We start from the raw sequence: 23005 nt of genomic DNA, 5'->3' as shown, positions 1-23005 counted from the left end.
TACAGTGCCGGCAATGTCCCCTGCTCAAGAAGACACATGTACAGGCCCGTCTGAGTTTGCCAGTGGACACCTGGATGATTCTGTGAGTGAGTTGGAGAAGGTGCTGTGGTCAGATGAGAGAAAAATCGAGCTCTTTGGCATTAACTCAACTCACCGTGTTTGGAGGAAGAGAAATGCTGCCTATGACCCAAAGATCACTTTCCCCACGCCCCCATGTAGGTGGAAACATTATGCTTTGGGGGTGTTTCTCTGCAAAGGTCACAGTACTAATTCACCGCATCAATGAGAGAATGGAAGGAGCCATGTAGTGTAAAATCCTGAGTAACAACCTCCTTCCTTCCACCAGGAAATTAAAAATGAGTTGTGGCGGGGTCTTGCAGCAAGACAATGTCCCAAAACATACAGCCAAGGCATCAAAGGAGTGGCTCAAAAAGAAGCACATTAAGGTCATGGAGATGCCTAGCCAGTCTCCAGACTTTAATCCCATAGCAAACTTATGGAGGGAGTTGAAGCTCCGAGTTGCCAAGCGACAGCCTCAAAATCTTAATGATTTAGAAATGATCTGAAAAGATGAGTGGACCAAAATTCCTCCTGACATGTGCGCAAACCTCATCATCAACTACAAAAAAGTCTGACTGTTGTGCTTGCCAACAAGGGTTTTGCCACCAAGTATTGTCTTGTTCGCCAGAAGGATCAAATACTTATTTCTCACTGCAAAATGCAAATAAATGTACATAATTTATACAATGTGATTTTCTGGATTTTATTTTTGATATTCTATCTCTCAATGTTAAAATTAACCTGCCCTTAAAATTATAGTCTGTTCATGTCTTTGTCAGTGGGCAAACTTACAAAATCAGCAAGGTACCAAATAATTATTTCCTTAACTGTGTTATATTTCATTTACATTGCAAGATAATTAACAAATAACAAATCCATCAATAATATGGTAGATGGAACATACAGTTGTGTGAAAAGTGTTTGCACTCTTCCTGATTTCCTATTCTTTTGCATGTTGTCACACTGAAATGTTTCAGATCATCAAACAAATTTAAATATTGGACAAAGATAGCACAAGTAAACACAAAGTACAGTTTTTAAATGAAGGTGTTTATTACTAAGGAAAAAAGAAATCCAAACCTACAGGGCTCTGAGTGATTGCCCCCACCATCCCCAAAGACCTAAATTAACTGTGGTTTAACACATCTTCAGGTCTGATTACTGCCACACCTGTTCTCAATCAAGAAATCATTTAAATAGGACCTGCCTGACAAAGTGAAGTAGACCAAAAGATCCTCAAAAGCTAGACATCATGCCGCGATCCAAAAAAATTCTGGAACAAAAGGGAAACAACGTAATTGAGATCTATCAGTTTGGAAAAGGTTATAAAGCCATTTCTAAAGCTTTTGGACTCCAGTGAACTACAGTCAGAACCATTATTCAGAAAAGGCGAAAACATGGAACATAAGTGAACCTTCCCAGGAGTGACCAGCCGACCAAAATTACCCCAATAGCGCAGCAACAACTTATCTAAGAAGACACAAAAGACCGCACAACAACATCCAAAGAACTGCAGGCTTCAATTGCCTCAGTTAAGGTCAGAGTTCATGACTCCAACATAAGAAAGAGATGGGCAAGAATGGCCTGCATGGCAGAGTTACAAGATGAAAACCACTGCTGAGCAATAAGAACATAAATGCTCAACTGAGTTTTCCCAGAAAACATCTTGATGATCCCCAAGACTTTTGGGAGAATGCTCTGTGGACTGACGAGACAAAAGTTGAACCTTTTGGAAGGTGTATGTCCCATTACATCTGGCATAGAAGTAACACAGCATTTCAGAAAAGGAGTATCATGCAAACATTAAAATATAGTAGTGGTAGTATGATGGTCATGGGCTGTTTTGCTGCTTCAGGACTTGGAAGACTTCCTGTGGTAAATGGAAGCATGAATTCTGAAGGAGAATGTCCGTCCATCTGTTAGTGAGCTAAAGCACAACCTTTTGTTTTAAGAAAACCAAACTTAAGACTTTAGAGTTGCCTAGTCAAAGTCCTTACCTTAATCCGATGGAGATGCTGTGGCATGACCTTAAAAAGGCGGTTCAAGCTCAGAAATCCTCCAATGTGGTTGAATTACAACAATTCTGCAAAGACGAGTGGGCCAAAATTCCTCTAGAGTTTTGTAAAAGACTCATTGCCAGTTTTCACAAACACTTGATTATTGCTGTTAAGGGTGGAGCAACCAGTTATTAGGTTTAGGGTAAATCACTTTTTCACACAGGGCCCTGTAGGTTTGGATTTCTTTTCCCTCTTCATTTTTATAAAGACCTACAGTTAAAAACTGCATTTTGTGTTTACTTGCGTTATCTTTGTCTAATATTTAAGTGTGATCTGAAAAATTTAAGTGTAACAAACATGCAAAAGAATAGGAAATCAGATAAGGGCCAAACACTTTTTCACACAACTGTATACATAACTGCTGTATTTATATTGTGTGTATGCACACTACCATTATTGTATCTCAATAGAATTGAAATGAACATCTTTTGATTAGCATAGACCAAATGAGTATACAGTATAATTAATAAATAAGACTTCCATCATTAACATGGCAGACTAAATACATTGCTGCTTTATTTGTAAAGCATGTGTGTGTGTGTGTTTGCATACACAATACTGTATCATAATAAATGTGAAGTGAACATCATATGATTGGCTTAAACAAAAGGAATATTTAATAGTTTGTCAATCAAATTGTGCGGCCACTATCATCGCCCAACCATGAGGCGCCATGTCACCATGACAGTATCGATGACGAGCTTGTGATTTCCTGGAGACAGAGGGCTTTTTAATTGGATGGCTGTTCCCATGGCATCACCTGGGTATGACACTTACTATTGCAGCATATTTGATGCCTTTTACATCAGGTATCTTGGTGATGTGATTGATTAACCCTGTCATTAGCTATGATTGGTAGCGTTATGTTTGTGGTCATTTTCTGTACTTTAGGCACGAGGATTCACATTGGTTGAGATAATACATACAAAGGCTACACAACGGGTACGGAAAGTATTCAGACCCCTTTAAATTTGTCACTCTTTGTTTCATTGCAGCCATTTGATAAATTCAAAAAGGTTCATTTTTTTCTCATTAATGTACACTCTGCACTCCATCTTGACGGAAAAAAACCCCAGAAATGTAGAAATTTTTGCAAATTTAATAAAAAACAAGCAAGTTTAAAGGGCTCTGAATACTTTCCGTACCCACTGTATGTAGGAGGCATGTCTGTCTAATCATATAGGTAGTTATCCTCACAACAAATACATTGTAGGCAAATTAGGGACACAATTTGAATTTCACCGCGTATGTATTTCAGACATAGTATTAAAAGCTCAGTTTAATGGCTTATTTGAGAAGAATTGAAACATGGGGCTCTCCCTTCTTGTTAATTCAATATTTTTGCAAAATTAAGAGTCGCGCAAAATTGTTGCTGCTTTTGAGATTTTCATGCCAATTTCTCCAAGCTCTCCCAGAATGAGTGTAGTTGGGGCAGGACACGAACTAACAGTGGTGTTGAACTCAGCTCATGTAATTCATGTGATGCTGTGGTGCTCATTATGCGAGAAATCTTACTCCAGTAAGCACGCATGCCACTTGTCAGATGCTCCTAATTCATTAGAAGGCATGCATCTCCTAATGAATCACGTACATCCAGCACACCCCCCTCATCAACACTGCCATGAAAATTGCCCATCTTAATGAAATTGTGGATCTTTGTTTTCTCCATAACCAGCCCAGATTGCATTGATCCATAGAAATACCTACAAAAAAATCAAAGACACTTGCTTTTGAATACCAAGTTGACTACCAACCTGTGGGCTATTCTATAGATTTTCTACATTGAGGCAGATGCTTTGGAACTGTCCATGGAGCTATAAATAACCAGTTCTTGTTAGGTGTTAAATATATTTGCAAAAACAATAATGCTCTATGGTCCACTGTAAAAAGAAAAAACAAAGCTAAAAAAGAAAAGAACCCATGACCCATTTTTGTGTCCTCCATTTACGTTGAAATAGTCCAAACTGGAGATGAATAGATAGAAAATTAGGCTTCAAGAAGAGAAAGTAAAGCCAACTTTGCCACCTGCTGATTGTATAAACACCCTTAAGCCTCATTGACAGGATTTGTGTGAATTGATACCCTGTTTATTGGCCACAACAATAATTTGGGGCCATCAGGCAAGAGTTCTGAGAACCGTCTCTTCCTTGATGGCTTTTGTGGTTCTTCTTTTGAGTAATTCGACAGTTCTTACAGCTTACATCCAGGACATGTCATGACCAGGTCATGCAAATCGATTGGCAACTATTCCTTAGTGATAATTACAATGAAAAACTCTGGCTAACAATTTTTTTCTAGAGTTATTTAAACTAGTTTTTCACCATCTTTAAGCTGATTTCACAGACTATTGAGTTAGAACCTATAGACCAGTGGCCGAATCGGACATGATGGTCCATATTCGAGCCATGAATGGCACCAGTGTGAATGAATGTTGGTGTACCTCAAAAGGACATCAACACTTGTCTAACTATTTACCATGAAGTTGAATTCCATTTTTTGCCAGAGAGCTGCTCTTTTGATCTGGGAGAGACTTACTATGATGTTTATCAATGAGATTAATGACAGAAAGTAAAAAAAATATATCTAGCCCATGACTTTACCATACAAATTTACTTAAAACCCACACCTATGTGTAAATCCTACAACTCACTTTGTTCGCTAAGCTTCACTTATCTGTTAATTTTATGTAGAATGTTCCTTTAAATGTAACCAGAGGGCAAGAAAAAATGTTAATGTTTTCAATTTTAGGAATTTTGGCGCTTGAATGTTCTGCACTCGGGAAAGGATTTTCCTAATTTTATTTATGTGCTGCAATTTAATAGTAATTATACATGCACAGAACAATAACATATCTCAAGATCTCACGTAGAGTGACTTAGAGGTCAACTTCGTTCATTGGAAGAGAATAATCCCCCAGTAACTACAATGTTTTCATCCAGGAACAATTTTCATGCCGTCTGTTGTAGTTGGGAGAACATTTTTTTCTTCTTCCTAGCATATATTAAGCCAAAGGTGCAGGCTACAAAGATGGGTCAACAACAGACTTCCTTTTCTGGCATGGGCCAGAGACATTATCCATGATAAAAGAGTTTTTTGATTAATACAAGTTATATGCCAAAACTACACATGCCACGTATGATCTCAATTAGAAGGAAATCTTATTCTCCAAGGCTGCGCTCCAGCATCATTTAGTAATTTCTTTTTCTTTCTTTTTTTTTGGTTAACTTTTACTCTTTCCCGACAAAAGAGTATTTTAAGAAAACTATTACCAATTGTGAATCACAACTACGAGACCTAGTGGTTGGAAACAGCTTGAGTCGTAAAAATGGAGTATTGGCAGCTCGTCATAATGGAAGCGCAAAATAGTTTCTGTGTTATGGAAATGATGCAAAATACTTATCAGTGTGTGTTCACACAGAAGAGGTGCCAGCTGCCAAAGCAAACTTCTCAGAAAAAGAAATGAGTGTATCAAAGCTTGCCCATTATAATAAACCTAAAATCAATAATGGAAGAAGTGTCTAAAGCTTAGGAATAATAATACCCTTCTAGGAAAGAAAAAATCTTGAGCACTAATCACAATGTCATTTGGCATAAAAGAGAAGTATAATTACCCATCTCTCTTATGAAAAATGGAACTTAGGACTATACAGACATATCCAGACACTACTGAAATTTTATCCAGGGTGAATTATCCCATCGGAGGGAAACCGAGGTTCCCAAAAGAAACAGGCACTTATGTAGCATAAAGTCAGAACCACAGACATGGAGCTAATGAGACAGTAAGTATGCTGGTTACAAGCTTGAACTGATTCTTCCCTACAACATCACCTGGGCCATAACAAATAACAGGGATCCAATGGAAAAGGTTAATGTCATCAGCACAAAGCAAGTTCAAAAAGTAGAATGACTATCATTTTTGAGCATATACAACAGATTAATTGCTATTTATTACATTTTCTGGAGGAGGAGTGATGAACAAAATGGTAATGTCACGGATTTACCGAGATAGAGAGGAGCCAGAAGACTCCAGCATTTAATTTATCCTACTCTTCCACTGATTAGAAGCACTTCAACTTCTTATTAAACTATATAAATTTTGCCAGTGCAGGGGTTAATCTGCTCAGTTGAGAGCTCCTGGAGCATTAAGGCCAGCTGTGCACTGTTAGCCACTCCAATCTCCTATATAAACTAGGACCTGGCTAGCACTCATTGTCAGAACTAGCTTATGTTGCATAGCTGGAGGTTGTTGTTGGTTATTGTTGGAGAAGGTGTTTGGCTGATTTATCTGTGACTGTTGCTAGGTTTGGAGTGTGTGATAATTTTCTTTCTTCTGCTACTATGGTTTAACCCTATCCTCCACTCCCCGGTGCATCCCTCTGTTGTATGTGTGACTATATTTGTATGCTTGGTATTTTTCATTAGCCTTGTTCGTACTACCTTGTTAGTCTGGTTGGTGTAATACAGTACACTACTAATCCCCTCTTTCCTGGGTAGGGGAATGGTACAGACTGAGGGCAGATTCAGGATCTAATGCAAAGTATGTGGCCCCGGCGTCTTCACAATCAGAAGTAATTCGGGGAGCAGGGCGAGCTTGGGCGCCCCCTAGCATTAGGGACAGGAAAGGACACCCGACAACAGAGTCGTGACAGGTAATTTTTGTGTTTCCATATTTTTCCTTTTTGGCTTTTAGCTTATGTTTGGGCATACTGTATATTTTTGTGATGTGGCAATACCAAACAGGCTTTTTTAATTTTTTTCCATTTATTTTAAAATAAGGAAAAGAGAGGTGATTCTTATTTTTATGTTCTTTATATTTTGGAAAACTTTTGGTACCTGTACTTTCTTGAACCTGTAGGGGACCTGAACCTGCAATCAGAACTCATGTTATAGCAACATATGGCGAATATGAAAATCATGGTTATGGCTAGATTTGGTGTGGATCAATTTGCATGTAAATCTATATGAGCCTTTTGACCTCGCCAAAGCTTTTAGCTCATGTATAGCATGCAAAAGTCAGTGTATGAATCTGTAGACTATCTACACAATGTTGCAAAATCAGAGCTTTAATGACCTGTGTCTCAGGCACCCACAGATCTACAGGAGTCTTAATCATTAAATGATTCATGAAAGTTTACTTTAAAGAGGTTGCAAACCTTAAAAATTGGTGACCTATCAAAAGGATATGTGAATGGGAGATAAAATACAGTACCAGGCAAAGGCCACTATGTAATGCATGGGGATTGTTTCCGAATAAAGGATAATATTGAGACGGTGAGCGCCTTATGCCACTTTATTTTTGGATATGGACTTTTGTTTTGACATGTTTTGGTGTGGCACCCGAAACCCCTGAACCAGTACAAAGGATCAATCCCAGAGTTTTCAGCTGTGCAGTCCATTCTGTCTGCTTGGTGTGATTTAATGCATGGGGTTGCTTTGCTCTGCTATAGCTACTGCTATAGCAGTTTTCAGCTAATTCGTGGAAGTATCGAGTGTCAGGCCCATACGATCTCATATTGAGGTCCTATGCTATACATAAGTCCTGGAGAACCTTTTTTAAGGGGTTGACCAGGTTTGGAAAGAAAGTCTGTAGTCATACTCACCACATGCTGTCAGGATTCTCAGCGACAAGAGCAAGCAATCACTTGACCACAAATATACGATTTGCATATTTCCGGCCACATTCCAACTAGACTTGCATGAGTGAATGGCCTCACTCAATGCAAGTAAATTGAGCGAGGCTGCACACATCTAGTAGGCATGTATTGCGTATTTAGTTAACTGTCAAGAATTGCAGATTTGTCACAGATTTTTGTTGTGGGTTCAGCATTTAAAATCTGACACAATTTATGGTAAAATACATGGTTATGGGATTTTCAAAACTCTATCCACATGGAACAGAGAAAAAAATCAGTGCAAACCTATAAATCTCTACCGTGCTCATTCTGTTACAGAAATGCAAAAACTTTTGCAGTGGATTTCGTACTACACAATAAACGACATAATTTGGTCCTGCCCATCCACTACCATAAATGATAAGTCGATGATTAAAAATGTCGCAGTGACTACTCAGTGACTACTGGGTTGTCCCACTAGTATCCCATTAAGACTTTTTGAATTTGCTGTTTTGATGAATTAATCCATGACTTTTTTTGGGAGATTTATTTCTCTAAATGCAAAAAATAACTTCAAAATAAATCCAAAATGGTTAAAAACCATTCGCGGTGACTAGCTCTGTGTCTGATCGTTGTGTCGGAGCAAATAATAACAACATTAGCGTTAATGTTCTACATACTGTTTTAGTAGGTAAAATTAAATCAAATTGATCTACTGGGAAAACCTCTCTGAAGGAACGTTAGAAAAGAAAAACTATTTAGCACCTTTGGCGTATACAAACACTCCTTTAAAAGTCACACACCATAAAAACTTTAGGAACAAATTATTTTTTGATATGGCTGAACTAAACCTTCGAGATGAAAAACATGTGTAGACTGAGCCATTCTGAGAGCTCAATGTCTAACAGGAAGAGACTTCTGTCCCGAGGAGACCTTTCTCCTCATTAAAATAATGTATCCTCCACTGAAGGCATTTCCATTTTTAAATGGACTGCAATTAAACCGAAAATTTATTAATAACAGTGTCAGGTGTTTGAGCCAAGCTGTAAATGAGGCTTGGGTGCCATATCTCTCATGGAGGAAGCTTTTTGGTCTGAACATCAATATAAACAAGTGGACTTAATTCCATCTGCTTTTAGCAATCTGTTGTCCCTTTTAAGTACATTTTCCCCGTTTGTCTTTTGGACACAGTTTGGAGGAAATGTCAGATGGGGTGATTGATTGTAGAAGACTGGATGCAGTGACTTCAGGCTTTCATAAAACAGCTGCTGGTTGTAAGTCCCTCGTAGGAGCTGGAATGGGTTGAATTTTCCATCTCTTTAGCTTACAATTTACTAGATGAGTAAATAAGAAGATGGGCGAAATATGCAGGGTGTTCTTTAATGATTCTTAAGGAGCAATTATAGATTAAAAATATATAATGCTCTTGTTTCTTGAGAACATAGTGGCATTTATCTTACAAGGAACAGATTGCTCCTAATGGTAGAAGACGACATGTTGAATAAACGGTGTGCCAATAAAGAGTATTAAATAGCAATAAGGTTATGATGTGTTTCTTCATTTACAAACATTTATTTGATTATAGGAAATTTGGAAAACATATTTTATAGTTACATTATTATACAAAGTGATAGGTGATCATTTTTGGATCTGTAGAGGTTTATATTTTACCCTGTTTTGGGTTTTGCATATTTTTGAAAATTGAGTTGAGTAACAGTTTAACACACTAGTTACCGTATGTCGAAATTCTATTCTTTTTTTTTTTTATCAAAATGGATTTTATCCACTGGAGGACACAGACAGAAGAGGGCCAGTGTGCATGAACAATATACGGGTCCTTTGCAGTCCAAGAACCCATCATAATTCTCAATTCCACCTGTTTTAGTGGTGGAACTGGGACCCCTTATCTTGGCTGCACAGGTTGCACCAATGATATGTCCACTCCAGGACTTAACGGAAGGACAACTGTAAAACACTGTTGCACTCTCATAACTTTTCTATTTGTGAATACTCAAATGCAGGAGGCAAACCCCTTCTGAGATCAAATCTGACCGAGCAGTGATCAAGAGGGAACGCCCTGTAAAAAAATTATTGCCAGATTTGTGCACACGATTCTCATGACTGCTGACATTATGGAAACAGTCCAAGACCTGGCACAGGTATCTAGAGCTATTACTGATAAATCCAGAGAAACTTCAATAAAAGACCATCTTTTGACAAGTCATCCAGACTAGATTGTCCATAACAGATTTTTTTCAGCTCCACCATGTTGTATATTATGCATGCTGGTGACTAGTAATGAGTCTTCCTTTTGCTGGATTCTTTTGAGAGCTGGGAAAGGGTTAAAATAAAAAATCTCATTATACTCACCTATCTTATGCACTCGCTTATCTGCCTCTGCTGCCACTGCAGCTCCTTCTGTCCCCGATCCCTTGCATAGATTTTTGGTTCTTCTGATTCTAAGGCCCATGCAGTCATGTGAAGGTGCTGACCCAAGCAGTGGATCAGGTATGACAGAAGTCTGCAAGGGAGATGGTTTAAGCAGTCAGGTAATGTCCTAGTGCTGGTGAGAATAATTAAATCTATTAATATTTATGGCCTTCCATCCCCTCCGCTTATTAGGCTTTATGACCTGAAAAAATGTCAAAGGTAGTAGGGGCACTTTATGACAAAATAAAATTTGCTATAATTTGACCGAATTTGGCCAAAACTAATTTCAGAATATTTGCTCATTTCTTTGGCCATCATCTTTTAGAATACCACCCCGTAGAAGACCAGTTTTCAAAGCAATTTTGGGCGGTCATCCAAAAGAAGTGTCTTTGCATATTGCTTTGTACAGATGCAATATATCAACAAGTCCTATACATGTCATTATATTGCATCTATGCAAAGCAATATGTACATTAAGAATGATTAAGAATGATTGACAGCTTTTTCTTGTATGGTTTTGTATGCATGAAGAATTGTCAGTCTGTCAAAGAGTACTGTCAGTGGAAGCCTGGCAGGACTTAAAAGGACTTTCATGGACAAACTTTGCGCAAACCGCGCTGTCTAGCAAATCCTAGGAAAACCCTGGCCTTCACCGTTTAACCCTCCATTTAAGGATCTGTATTTACTCAGGGACCTCTTGGATTGAGTCCATGGAGTGGCTGCAGACCTTTAAAGAGGGCTAGCAGAGGATGGTCAGACAGCTAAATCAGTAAAAAGAGGTCAGGATCAGGAACAAAATTTTCAAAGAGTAGAATAGTGAAAACACAAGCTAAGGTCAGAAACAATACTCAAACAAGCCAAGCAGAAACAAAGGAAAAGGAGTGAACCAGGGTAAGTTTAACTTATAACTGGAAACTGGCTCATAGAAGGGAGATAATTACAAAAGTATGTAAGGAATTATTCCCCAAGCTTACTGGCTGTATGGCACAACAAGTCTCAGAATATTAAAATGAACTTCTGTATTCTCATCCCTCATTACTCGCCACAAAGGTGTGGCATGGCGACAGAAGCAGAGGGAGCAAATGCAAGCATGGATGTTACACGATCACGCTATGAAGTAGGGGAAGCACGATTTACAGACGATTTTAAGTTTGAGCTGCATTTTAATATAGATTTACATGGAAATACTTTATCTCTTAAGAGAAAGCACTATATCTCTTGAACTAGGTATTTACAGTCCTCAGATAGCACAGCATAGTAGCCACTTTAAATCCTTTGCGGTCTTCTGACTTTGGCCTTGTCCACACAAAAAAGCTGAAAAGTTGAGATACAGGATACTGAAAGAATAAGTTCAGGGGCGTAATGATTGTGGTAGTAGAACTCGCAACCGGGCTCGTGCAGCGGGACGCCCGCTAATGCCAGCGCATACTTCAGCTTGATGTGCATCTGAGAACACACATTCAGCTGAAGTGCTATGCTGCACTGAGAGCCGTTGGTCCCTTCACTGCAACACACACTACTAGCCAATCAGAGACTGACAGCTGACATTGGCGAGCCACTTACAGGATTAGCAAAGCAGTGACATTATGCACTGCCTGTTGCTTGCATGCAGAAGTCAAGTCAGCTGTTAGCTTCAGGAGAGGACGCCACGCGGTGGTGGAGCTGAGGGAAGATGAACAGAATTGTTTATTTTTTTATGCATTAACCCCTTACCTACAATTGACGTAATATTCCGTCCATGTGACCATGGACCTAATTACCATGGACGGAATATTACGTCATCGCGATCAGCGGCGCCCACGTGGTGAGCGCCGCTGATCGCGGCCAAGTGTCAGCTAATTATCATCGCTGACACCCGGCACAATGTGTCAGGGGCAGTCACGGACCGCCCCCGACACGTTAACCCCTTGCACACCGCGATCAAACACGATCGCGGTGTACCGGGGTTAAAGGGAAGCTTCGGCAGGGAGGGGGCTCCCTCCATGCTTCCCTGAGCCCCCCACGGCAGCGCAATGTGCAGCGCTGCTGCCGGGGGCTCCTTTCCTGCAGGTCCCCAGATCCAATATGGTGATGGGGACCTCCGGGAGCCTGCAGGAAGCTGGCTTCCTCAGTGCCTGCAAAGCGCAGGCATGAGGAAGCCTGTGCAGTGCCTGTGACAGATTGCTGATCTGTCACAGTGATCTGTGATGTGACAGATCAGCGATCTGTCACAGGACAGTTATGTCCCCCCTGGGACATTGTAATAAAGTAAAAAAAAAATAAAAAAAAAGTGTAAAAATAATTAAAAAAAAATCGCTAAATAAATTTAAAAAAAAAAAATATTCCCCAATAAATTCATTTTTTGGAAATAAAAAAAAAAAAACAATAAAAGTACACATATTTGGTATTGCTGCGTCCGTAACGACCCGCCCTATAAAACTGTCCCAATAGTTAACCCCTTAAGCGAACCCCTTAAAAAATAAAAATAAAAAACGAAGCAAAAAATAATGATTTATTATCATACCGCCGAACAAAAAGTGCAATAACGCGCGATCAAAAAGACGAATATAAATATCCATGGTACCGCTGAAAACGTCATCTTGTCCCGCAAAAAACGAGCCACCATACAGCATCATCAGCGAAAAAATAAAAAAGTTATAGCTCGCAGAGTAAAGTGATGCAAAAATAATTATTTTTTATATAAAATTGTTTTCATTGCATAAAAGCGCCAAAACATAAAAAAACGACCTAAATGAGGTATCGCTGTAACAGTACTGACCCAAAGAATAAAACTGCCTTATAAATTTTACCGCACCCGGAACGGCGTAAACGCACCACCCAAAAGAATTTCATGAAACGCTGGTTTTTGTTCATTCTGCGTCCCAAAAAACGAAATAAAAAGCGATCAAAAAATGTCACATGCCCGAACATGATACCAATAAAAGTGTCAACTCGTCCCGCAAAAAATAAGACCTCACATGACTCGGTGGGTCAAAATATGGAAAAATTATAGCTCTCAATATGTGGTGATGCAAAAACTATTTTTACAATAAAAAGCGTCTTTTAGCGTGCGACAGCTGCCAAACATAAAAACCGCCATAAATAGTAAATCAAACCCCCCGTTATCACCCCCTTAGTTAGGGAAAAATAATAAAATTAAAAAAATGTATTTATTTCCATTTTCCCATTAGGGTTAGGGCTAGGGCTAGGGTTAGGGCTAGGGTTAGGGTTAGGGCTAGGGTTAGGGTTAGGGTTAGGGCTAGGGTTAGGGTTAGGGCTAGGGTTAGGGTTAGAATTGGGGGTTTCCACTATTTGCGCACATCAGGTGCTCTCCAAACGCAACATGGCGTCTGATCTCAATTCCAGCCAATTCTGCGTTGAAAAAGTCAAATGGTGCCCCTTCCCTTCCAAGCTCTGCCATGCACCCAAACAGTGTTTTACCCCCTCATATGGGGTATCAGCCTACTCAGGACAATTTGCAAAACATCTTTTGGGGTCCTATTTCTCCTGTTGCCCTTAGGAAAATAAAAATTTGGGGGCAAAAATATCATTTTTGTGGAAAAAATTTTTTTTGTTATTTTCACGCCTGGGCGTTATAAACTTATGTGAAGCACTTGGGGGTTCAAAGTTCTCACCACACATCTAGATAAGTTCCTTGGGGGGTCTAGTTTCCAAAATGGGGTCATTTGTGGGGGGTTTCCACTGTTTTGGTACATCAGGGGCTTTCCCAACGCGACATGGTGTCCGATCTCAATTCCAGCCAAAAAAGTCAAATGGCGCTGCTTGCCTTCCGAGCTCTGCCATGTGCCCAAATAGTCATTTACACCCACATATGGGGTATCAGCGTACTAAGGACAAATTGCACAATAACTTTTAGGGTCCTGTTACCCTTGGGAAAATAAAAATTGGGGGTGAAAAGATCATTTTGTGGAAAAAATCTGATTTTTTAATTGTACCGCTGTACATTATAAACTTCTGTGAAGCCCTTGTGGGTTCAAAGTTCTCACCACATATCTAGATAAGTTCCTTAGGGGGTCTAGTTTCAAAAATGGGGTCACTTGTGGGGGGTTTCCACTGTTTAGGTACATCAGGGGCTCTCCAAACGCGACATGGCGTCCGATCAGAATTCCAGCCAATTTTGCATTGAAAAAGTCAAACGGCGCTCCTTCCCTTCTGAGCTCTGCCATGCGCCGAAACAGTGGTTCCCCCGCACATATCAGGTATCAGCGTGCTCAGGACAAATTGCACAATAATTTTTGCAGTCCAATTTCTCCTGTTACTCTTGGTAAAATAAAAAAAATTGAACCTGAAGTAAATTTTTTTGTGAAAAAAAGTTAAATGTTAATTTTTTTTAAATATTCAAAAAATTCCTGTGACGCACATGAAGGGTTAATAAACTCGTTGAATGTGGTTTTAAGCACCTTAAGGGGTGCAGTTTTTAGAATGGTGTCACTTTTGGGTATTTTCTATCATATAGACCCCTCAAAGTGGCTTCAAATGTGATGTGGTCCGTAAAAATAAAATGGTGTTGCAAAAATGAGAGATCGCTGGTCAACTTTTAACCCTTATATCTTACTAACGAATAAAAATTTTGGCTCCAAAATTGTGCTGATGTAAAGTAAACATGTGGCAAATGTTACTTATTAACTTTTTTGTGTGCCATATCTCTGATTTAAGGGCATAAAAATTCAAAGTTGGAAAATTGCGGAATTTTCAACATTTTCGCCAAATTTCCGTTTTTCTCACAAATAAACGCAAGTTATATGAATGAAATTTTACCACTAACATGAAGTACAATATGTCACGAGAAAACAATGTCAGAATCACCGGGATCCATGGAAGCGTTTCAGAGTTATTACCTCATAAAGGGACAGTGGTCAGAATTGTAAAAATTGGCCCGGTAGTTAACGTGCAAACCACCCTTGGTAGTGAAGGGGTTAAAGAATAGTGGCAGAACAGGGGACATATATACCAGGATGGGAGACATATATACCATGATGAGCTTAAATGAGGGACATATATACCAGGATGGGGGACATAAATAGTAGGACTTGCCCAAATGGGAGACATATATGCTGTATACCAGAATGGGCCCAGGATGGGCCCAGTTGGAGGATATATATACCAGGATGGGGGACATATATACCAGAATGAGCTCAGATGGGAGATATATTTACCAGGATGTATATAGAATAAATCTGGCACTAAACTTAGAGATGAAGAAGATAAATTTTAATGCAGTCCAAAGAGTAGTACACAAAACATTTCGGTCAAATAGACCTTCATCAGTTACCGACTGCGGAATGAATGGCAGATAGAGGAAATGGTAGACTTGTACCAAGACGCGTAAGTATCCGCTTAGCGGATACTTTCGTGCCTTGGTACAAGTCTACCATTTCCTCTATCTACTATTAGCGGATACTTACGTGTCTTGGTACAAGTCTACCATTTCCTCTATCTACTATTCATTCCGCTGTCGGTAACTGATGAAGGTCTTTTTGACCGAAACAATTTGTGCACTACTCTTTGCACTACATTAAAATTTATCTTCTTCATCACTAAGTTGAGTGCTAGGTTTATTCTATATATATGTATGGTGTGGGAACCTACCTTGGCACCTATCCCAGTAGTGCTCACGGTGTTTTTTCAATATACGTATATATACCAGGATGGGCCCAGATGGGGGGATTTATACCAGGATTGGGGATATATAAACCAGGATGTTCCCAGATGAGAGACATACTGTATATACCAGGATGGGCCCAGATTGGGGACATAAAAACCAGGATGGGCCCAGATGGGGCACATATATATCAGGATGGGCCCAGACGGAGGACATATATACCAGAATAGGCTCAGATGGGGGACATATGTACCAGGATGGGCCCAGATTGGGGACAAATATACCAAGATGGGTCTAGCTGGGGAAATATATTCCAGAATGGGCCTAGATGGGGAACATATATATCAGAATGGACCCAGATGGGGGACATATATGCCAGAATGGTCCAAGATGACTGTCATGAATACCACGATGGGGGACAAATAAACCAGGATGGGGGAGATATATACCAGAATAAGCCAAGGATGGGATACATACAGTGCATTGCGAAAGTATTCGGCCCCCTGGAACTTTTCAACCTTTTCCCACATATCATGCTTCAAGCATAAATATACCAAATATAAATTTTTGGTGAAGAATCAACAACAAGTGGGACACAATTGTTAAGTTGAATGAAATTTATTGGTTATTTTAAATTTTTGTGGAAATTCAAAAACTGAAAAGTGGGGCGTGCAATATTATTTGGCCCCTTTATCTTAATACTTTGCTGTGCCACCTTTTCCTGCGATTACAGCTGCAAGTCACTTGGGGTATGTCTCTATCAGTTTTGTACATCAAGAGACTGAAATTCTTGCCCATTCTTCCTTGGCAAACAGCTTGAGCTCAGTGAGGTTTGATGGAGATCGTTTGTGAACAGCAGTTTTCAGCTCTTTCCACAGATTCTCGATTGGATTCAGGTCTGGGCTTTGACTTGGCCATTCTAACACCTGGATATGTTTATTTGTGAACCATTCCATTGTAGATTTAGCTTTATGTTTGGGATAATTGTCTTGTTGGAAGACAAATCTCCATCCCAGTCTCAGGTCTTTTGCCGACTCCAACAGGTTTTCTTCAAGAATGGTCCTGTATTTGGCTCCATCCATCTTCCCTGTCCCTGCTGAAGAAAAGCAGGCCCAAACCATGAAGATGCCACCACCATGTTTGACAATGGGGATGGTGTGTTCAGGGTGATGAGCTGTGTTGCCTTTGCGCCAAACATATCATTTGGCATTGTTGCCAAAAAGTTCGATTTGGTTTCATCTGACCAGAGCTCCTTCTTCCACATGTTTGGTCTGTCTCCCAGGTGACTTGTTGCAAACTTTAAATAACACTTTTTATGGATATCTTTGAGAAATGGCTTTCTTTTTGCCACTTTTCCATAAAGGCCAGATTTGTGCAGTGTATGACTGATTGTTTTCCTATGGACAGACTGTGCCACCTCAGCTGTAGATCTCTGCAGTTCATCTAGAGTGATCATGGGCCTCTTGGCTGCATCTCTGATCAGTCTTCTCCTTGTTTGAGATGAAAGTTTAGAGGGACGGCCGGGCCTTGGTAGATTTGCAGTGGTATGATACTGCTTCCATTTCAATATGATCGCTTGCACAGTGCTCCTTGGGATGTTTAAAGTTTTTTAAATCATTTTGGATCCAAACTCGGCTTTAAAATTTTCCACAACAGTATCACGGACCTGCCTGTTGTGTTCTTTGGTCTTCATGATGCTCTATGTGCTTCAAACAGAACCCTGAGACTATCACAGAGCAGGTGCAATTATACAAAGACTTGATTACACACAGGTGGTTATATTTATTATCATTAGTCATTTAGGACAACATTGGATCATTCAGAGATCCACAATGAACTTCTGGAGTGAGTTTGCTGCACTGAAAGTAAAGGGGCCGAATAATATTGCACGCCCCACTTTTCAGTTTTTGAATTTCCACAAAAATTTTAAATAACGAATACATTTCGTTCAACTTCACAATTGTGTCCCACTTGTTGCTGATTCTTCACCAAAATTTACATTTGGTATCTTTATGTTTCAAGCATGATATGTGGGAAAAGGTTGAAAAGTTCCAGGGGGCCGAATACTTTTGCAAGACACTGTATATACCAGGAGCCAAGGATAAGGGCCAGATATGACAGGATGGGCCCAGTATATGGGACATATGTACCAGTATACTTAAGCAAGCAAAAAAGGAAGCACACTGTATTGCCATAGCATGCAAACATGAAATATGAAAAATGAATTGCATTACTGCATTAGAAATATGAAAAATTGAGAAAGCTTAGCGCATAAAATGGCCAATTTATGTGTACCTGGAAGCCACTTTAAGGTGTTTCTCATTTTCCAGGACCCTAACCTAATGACAATCCTCACTTAGACTAAAGTCTTCATCTGTATGGGAACCTATGTAAATCCTCTTCTTAGACTGAAATCTATATCTCTGTGGAGGGGTGGTGGCGCTGCTGTGATAAAAACACATTTTTAATCACAGCAGGGCCACCACACCTCCACAGATGAAGACTTTAGTCTATGTGAGGATTGGCATTAGATTAGGGTCCTGGAAAATGACAAACGCCTTAACGTGGCTTCCAGGTACATATAAATTGGCTATTTTATGTGCTAAGCTTTCTCAATTTTTCATATTTCTAATGCAGTGATGCAATTCATTTTTCATATTTCATGTTTGCATGCTATGGCGCTATAGTATGCTTCCTTTTTTGTTTGAGTGTATATGAGTTGGTGACTCTAGGTTAAAGCACCTGTTCACACTTAGTTTATGGTTGGATGTGACAGTCACTTTTTTTAGATATGTACCAGTATAGGCCCAGATGGGAACATATATACCAGGAAGGGAGCCATATATATCAGGATGGGCCCAGAATGGGAGATATGTATACCAGGATGGGCCAAGGATGGGAGTCATATATGCCATGATGGGGAACATAAATACCAGGAAGGAACTTAGAGTAAGGGACATATATAGCAGGATGGTCCCTGGATGAGGGACATATACCAGGATGGGGTACATATATACCATGATCAGAGCAGGGTGGGGGACATATATACCAGGAAGGGGCTTAGAATAAGGGACAGATATGTCAGGATGGGGGACATCTATACCAGGAAGGAGCTCAGGATGGGGGACATACATACCTGGAAGGAAAGCAGAAAGAGGTACATTAGTATAAGATGGGGGACATTACTACATAATGAAGAGGCAACACGTCTTCATAGGATATAGGTTGAAGGGGAAACGTTTTTCCTTGTGGAAAGTGACATGCCAAGCCTGGTATGTCAGAGTGAGGTGACTTATCTATGCCATGCATGCTTCTCTGGGAAATTAAATATGCAAATTTCCTTTGCAGAGAAGGAAGATAGCTACAACTCTAGCGCCACCTATTGGAAGTAGCAATCCTAAATTCAATATCAACCCTTTAAAGAGCCTTGCCATATGACTTAAAATAAAAGCCAAATCAGAATCTAAATTTTCAGACAAGGTGTTTTGAGGTGCTGCCCTTCATAAGTGCAAAATGTGAGATCTGGTTAGGCTAGATGAGATGCTTCTGACCGGGTCCAAGGGGTAACGTTTCTCCTTGTAGAGTGTGAAATGCCAAGACTGGCATGTCAGAGTGAGAAGACTTATATATGCCATGCATGCTTCTCCTATGAGAAATTAAATATGTACATTTTCTTAACAGAGAGGAAGAGGACTAGAACTCTAGTGCCACCTATTGGAAGCTATTTCCTTAAAAAGTCAACATTGACCATTTAATAAGCCTTGTCATTTGACATAGGATAAAAGCCAAATGAGAATCTCAATTTGCAGACACTGTGTTCCTGGGTGCTACCCCCTCATCAGTACAAAGTGTGCACTGGTTTGGCTTTTGTCTTAAGTTATCTGGCAAGGCTTGTTAAATGGTCAACATCCTCATTAAAGGGTCAATATTGACTTTTAAGATTGCTACTTCCAATAGGTGGCACTAGAGTTTTAGTCCTCTTCCTCTCTGCAAAGGCAATTTTGCATGCTTACAGCATTTAACACGCTACTTCTGATTAACCTTCAGGAAAGAGGAAGGGGGTGAAGGTACAAATTTTGCACTGGGGCCCATTGAACTTTATTTACGCCACTTTGTAAATTATTATAATTCTTGATGTGATCAGTATGAAAAATTTGTTCTTTTTTAATGTTAGTAATAAGCTTAAAAACAACAACAAAAGATGTAAAAAAAAGTGACTATAGTATAAATCTGATACAAATAATGTCACTGCCTGATGTAGCATTCATTTTAAGTATACAGTTAATGTAATTATAAGTAAATTCCATCTTATTTGATTTTATTAACTAGTGATTTCTAATTGTAACATACAAACATAGACATCAAATTGTATATGAAAGAGAAATAGAGGATGGCACTCACCGTTCCAATATAGAACACTTTATTGCAGGATAAAAATCATTGGCATGGGAGGAATGTGCTGAGTACGGACTACAGCCGGTTTGCGCTTCTGCGCTTCAACGGGTTCTGTGCTTCAACGGGTCCATACTCCGCACATTGCTCCTGTGCCAATGATTTTTATCCTGCAATAAAGTGTTCTATATTGGAACGGTGAGTGCCATCCTCTATTTCTTTTTCATATACATATTGGACTTGTTTGTTTTCTAGGATAGAGCACCCGTTCCATGAGGGTTTATGGCGCTGAATAAATGTGTGTGATTTTTACCTCTATGCACAATGCAGAGGTAGTGGTGGTGCAGTAGTGCCGAACTTATTCTCTTTTGTTGGATTCTATATAGACATTAAATTAAAAATATTTATCAATTAGGTGAAGAGTCTTTAGATTATTTCCAAAATCTTCTGAGTTACAAAGACACAGGTACAGTCCATTTATCAGTTGCATTTACCATCAACTCCACTACTATGGCACTTAAAATTTGGCTACCTCATTTTCTTTTTGGATGTTAAATTTGTAAGGTAATACCAATTAAAAATAATGTAAATAGATTTTTTAGGATTAAAAAGTTAAGACAAGTCCCTTTTTAACTCTTCTTTATCCTTCTACAAATCTATCAAATTAAAATGCAGACAAAAAAATATACCAAACTATTTCATAATATCGGGAACCATATCTGCTCTAAGGGAATTTTACGCCAACACATAACAGAGCTAATGAAAGTGAATTTTACATATCTGAAAACATCCTATGAAAGTAAAGTAAGACTTTGATGCTGGAACTTTTGCATTAAATTTACCTTTATATGAAGATTTTATATGAATTCATTATGATGTGTCAATGCCATTTTATAAAAGCTTGAGTTACCAGGTGATGGTCAGATCACAAGACAGGATTTATGGTCTGTTGACTCGAAAGAGCTGTAAAGTATAATCCACTACCCAGCTGCATAATACAGCATAAAATTATATTACCCTAAATCCCCTTGAGAATAACAAAATTTTATTATATTATATTTCCTAGGATTCTAAAAGAAACCTTTCATGATAATTTTGCAATTATGTTTTCAAACAATTTGCCTACAAAAAATAAAGTGATACATTGCACTCCCCGTAATTCCCCATAATGCCCTGGTGTTATGTGGATTTATTTAATCAGTAATCAGATAATGTGACTGATTAGCAAACATCTCAGAGTCCACAGTTCTCTAAAAAAAGGAAAAAAAAGTTTGTTAAATGGAAGGAAATGAATTTCCGCTATAAAATTACAGGCTCAGAAAAGTGCGTTTTACTCCACCTGTTTTGCCAATTTTATCACATAAGGGTCTATTCACAGTGATTTGCAGGACAGCGTGGTCGTATTTAAATATTTATAGAGCTAATGCTCACAAATCACGAACAAATACTCTACAAATGTCTTCCAAAATTCAGTTAATAGGTAATAAGGTTCTCTTAATTATGATTCCGTAGTGATTTGCACTTCTATTGGTGCGCACAAACGCACAAGTAAAATGCATCATTTAACCCCTTAACAACCGCCGATACGCCTTTTATCTGCAGTAGTTAAGGGTACTTGTTCCTCAGTGCCGCTTTTTAACGGCGCTGAGAAATAAGGGTATAGCGCCCCCAGCGTCGGAAATTTTCTAGGATCTAGGCTACCGAGGGTTGCTGAGACCCCGGAGAACATGATTCAGGTTGGTTTTTACCATCCCCAGTCTTGTAATCACCGTTATTTACTGAATATCGGCGATCGCAGAAAAAAAAGTTAGATTTCCCATTCATTTCTTTCTCCTTTGATATGATCTAACATGCCAGAGGAAAAAGAAATGGGGTCCCTTGAGCCCCCTGGTACCTCCGCCATCCCCGGACCCTCCTGCTCCATCCTCCAACCCTCTCTGTCTTCTTCCTGGAAGAAAATGCTGGGCGCTTACGCAGTGAGTCCGACGAGATCTGCCTACCGGTACCCGGCAACAATAGGAGATTTTTCCTATTGATTCATCTTGATCACTGTGATAGACCCCATCACAGTGATAAAAAAATAGTAAATCAAACCCCCTTTTATTACACTCTTAGTTAAGTAAAAATAAGTAAAAATAATAAAATAAAAAATGTATTTTTTCCATTCTTTGCAGTTAGGGTTAGGGTTGGGGTTAGAGATAGGGTTAGGATTGGGCTAGGGTTAGGGTTGTGGCTAGGGTTAGGGTTGGGGATGGGCTAGGGTTGGGGTTAGAGCTAGGTTAGGGTTGAGGCTAGGGTTAGGGTGGGGTTTGAGGTGGGGTTGAGGCTAGCATTAAATTTGTGCTGGGGCTAGGGTTGTGTTGGGGTTAAGGTTGTGTTGGAGTTATGGTTGGGGTTACATTTGTGGTGATGGGATTAGGGTGGTGTTGGGATTAGGGCTGTGTTGGGGTTAGGGTTTTGTTGGGGTTATGGTTGTGGTGTTGGGGTTAGGGTGGTGTTTGGGTTAGGGTTGTGGTTAGGGCTATGGTTGTGGTTAGGGTTGGGATTAGAGTTGGCATTTGGTTAGGGATGTGTTGGGATTAGGACTGGGGTTAGGGCTATGTGAGGGTTGGAGTTACAATTGGGGTGTTTCCACTGTTTAGGTACATCAAGGGGTCTCTAAACGCAACATGGTGCCCTATCAGTCATTGATTCCAGCCAATTTTGCGTTAAAAAAGTCAGATGGTGCTCCCTCCCTTCTGAGCCCTGCCATGTGCCCAAACAGTGACTTTCCCCCACATATGGGTATCGGTGTACTCAGGAAAAATTGCACAACAAATTTTGTTGTCCATTTTCTCCTGATACCCTTATGA

The sequence above is a fragment of the Dendrobates tinctorius genome, unplaced genomic scaffold, assembly GCF_039654945.1.
Source record: "Dendrobates tinctorius isolate UK_male_01 unplaced genomic scaffold, ASM3965494v1 ptg000038l, whole genome shotgun sequence".
Lineage (NCBI taxonomy): Eukaryota > Metazoa > Chordata > Amphibia > Anura > Dendrobatidae > Dendrobates > Dendrobates tinctorius.
Note: the sequence above shows the minus strand (reverse complement) of the source record.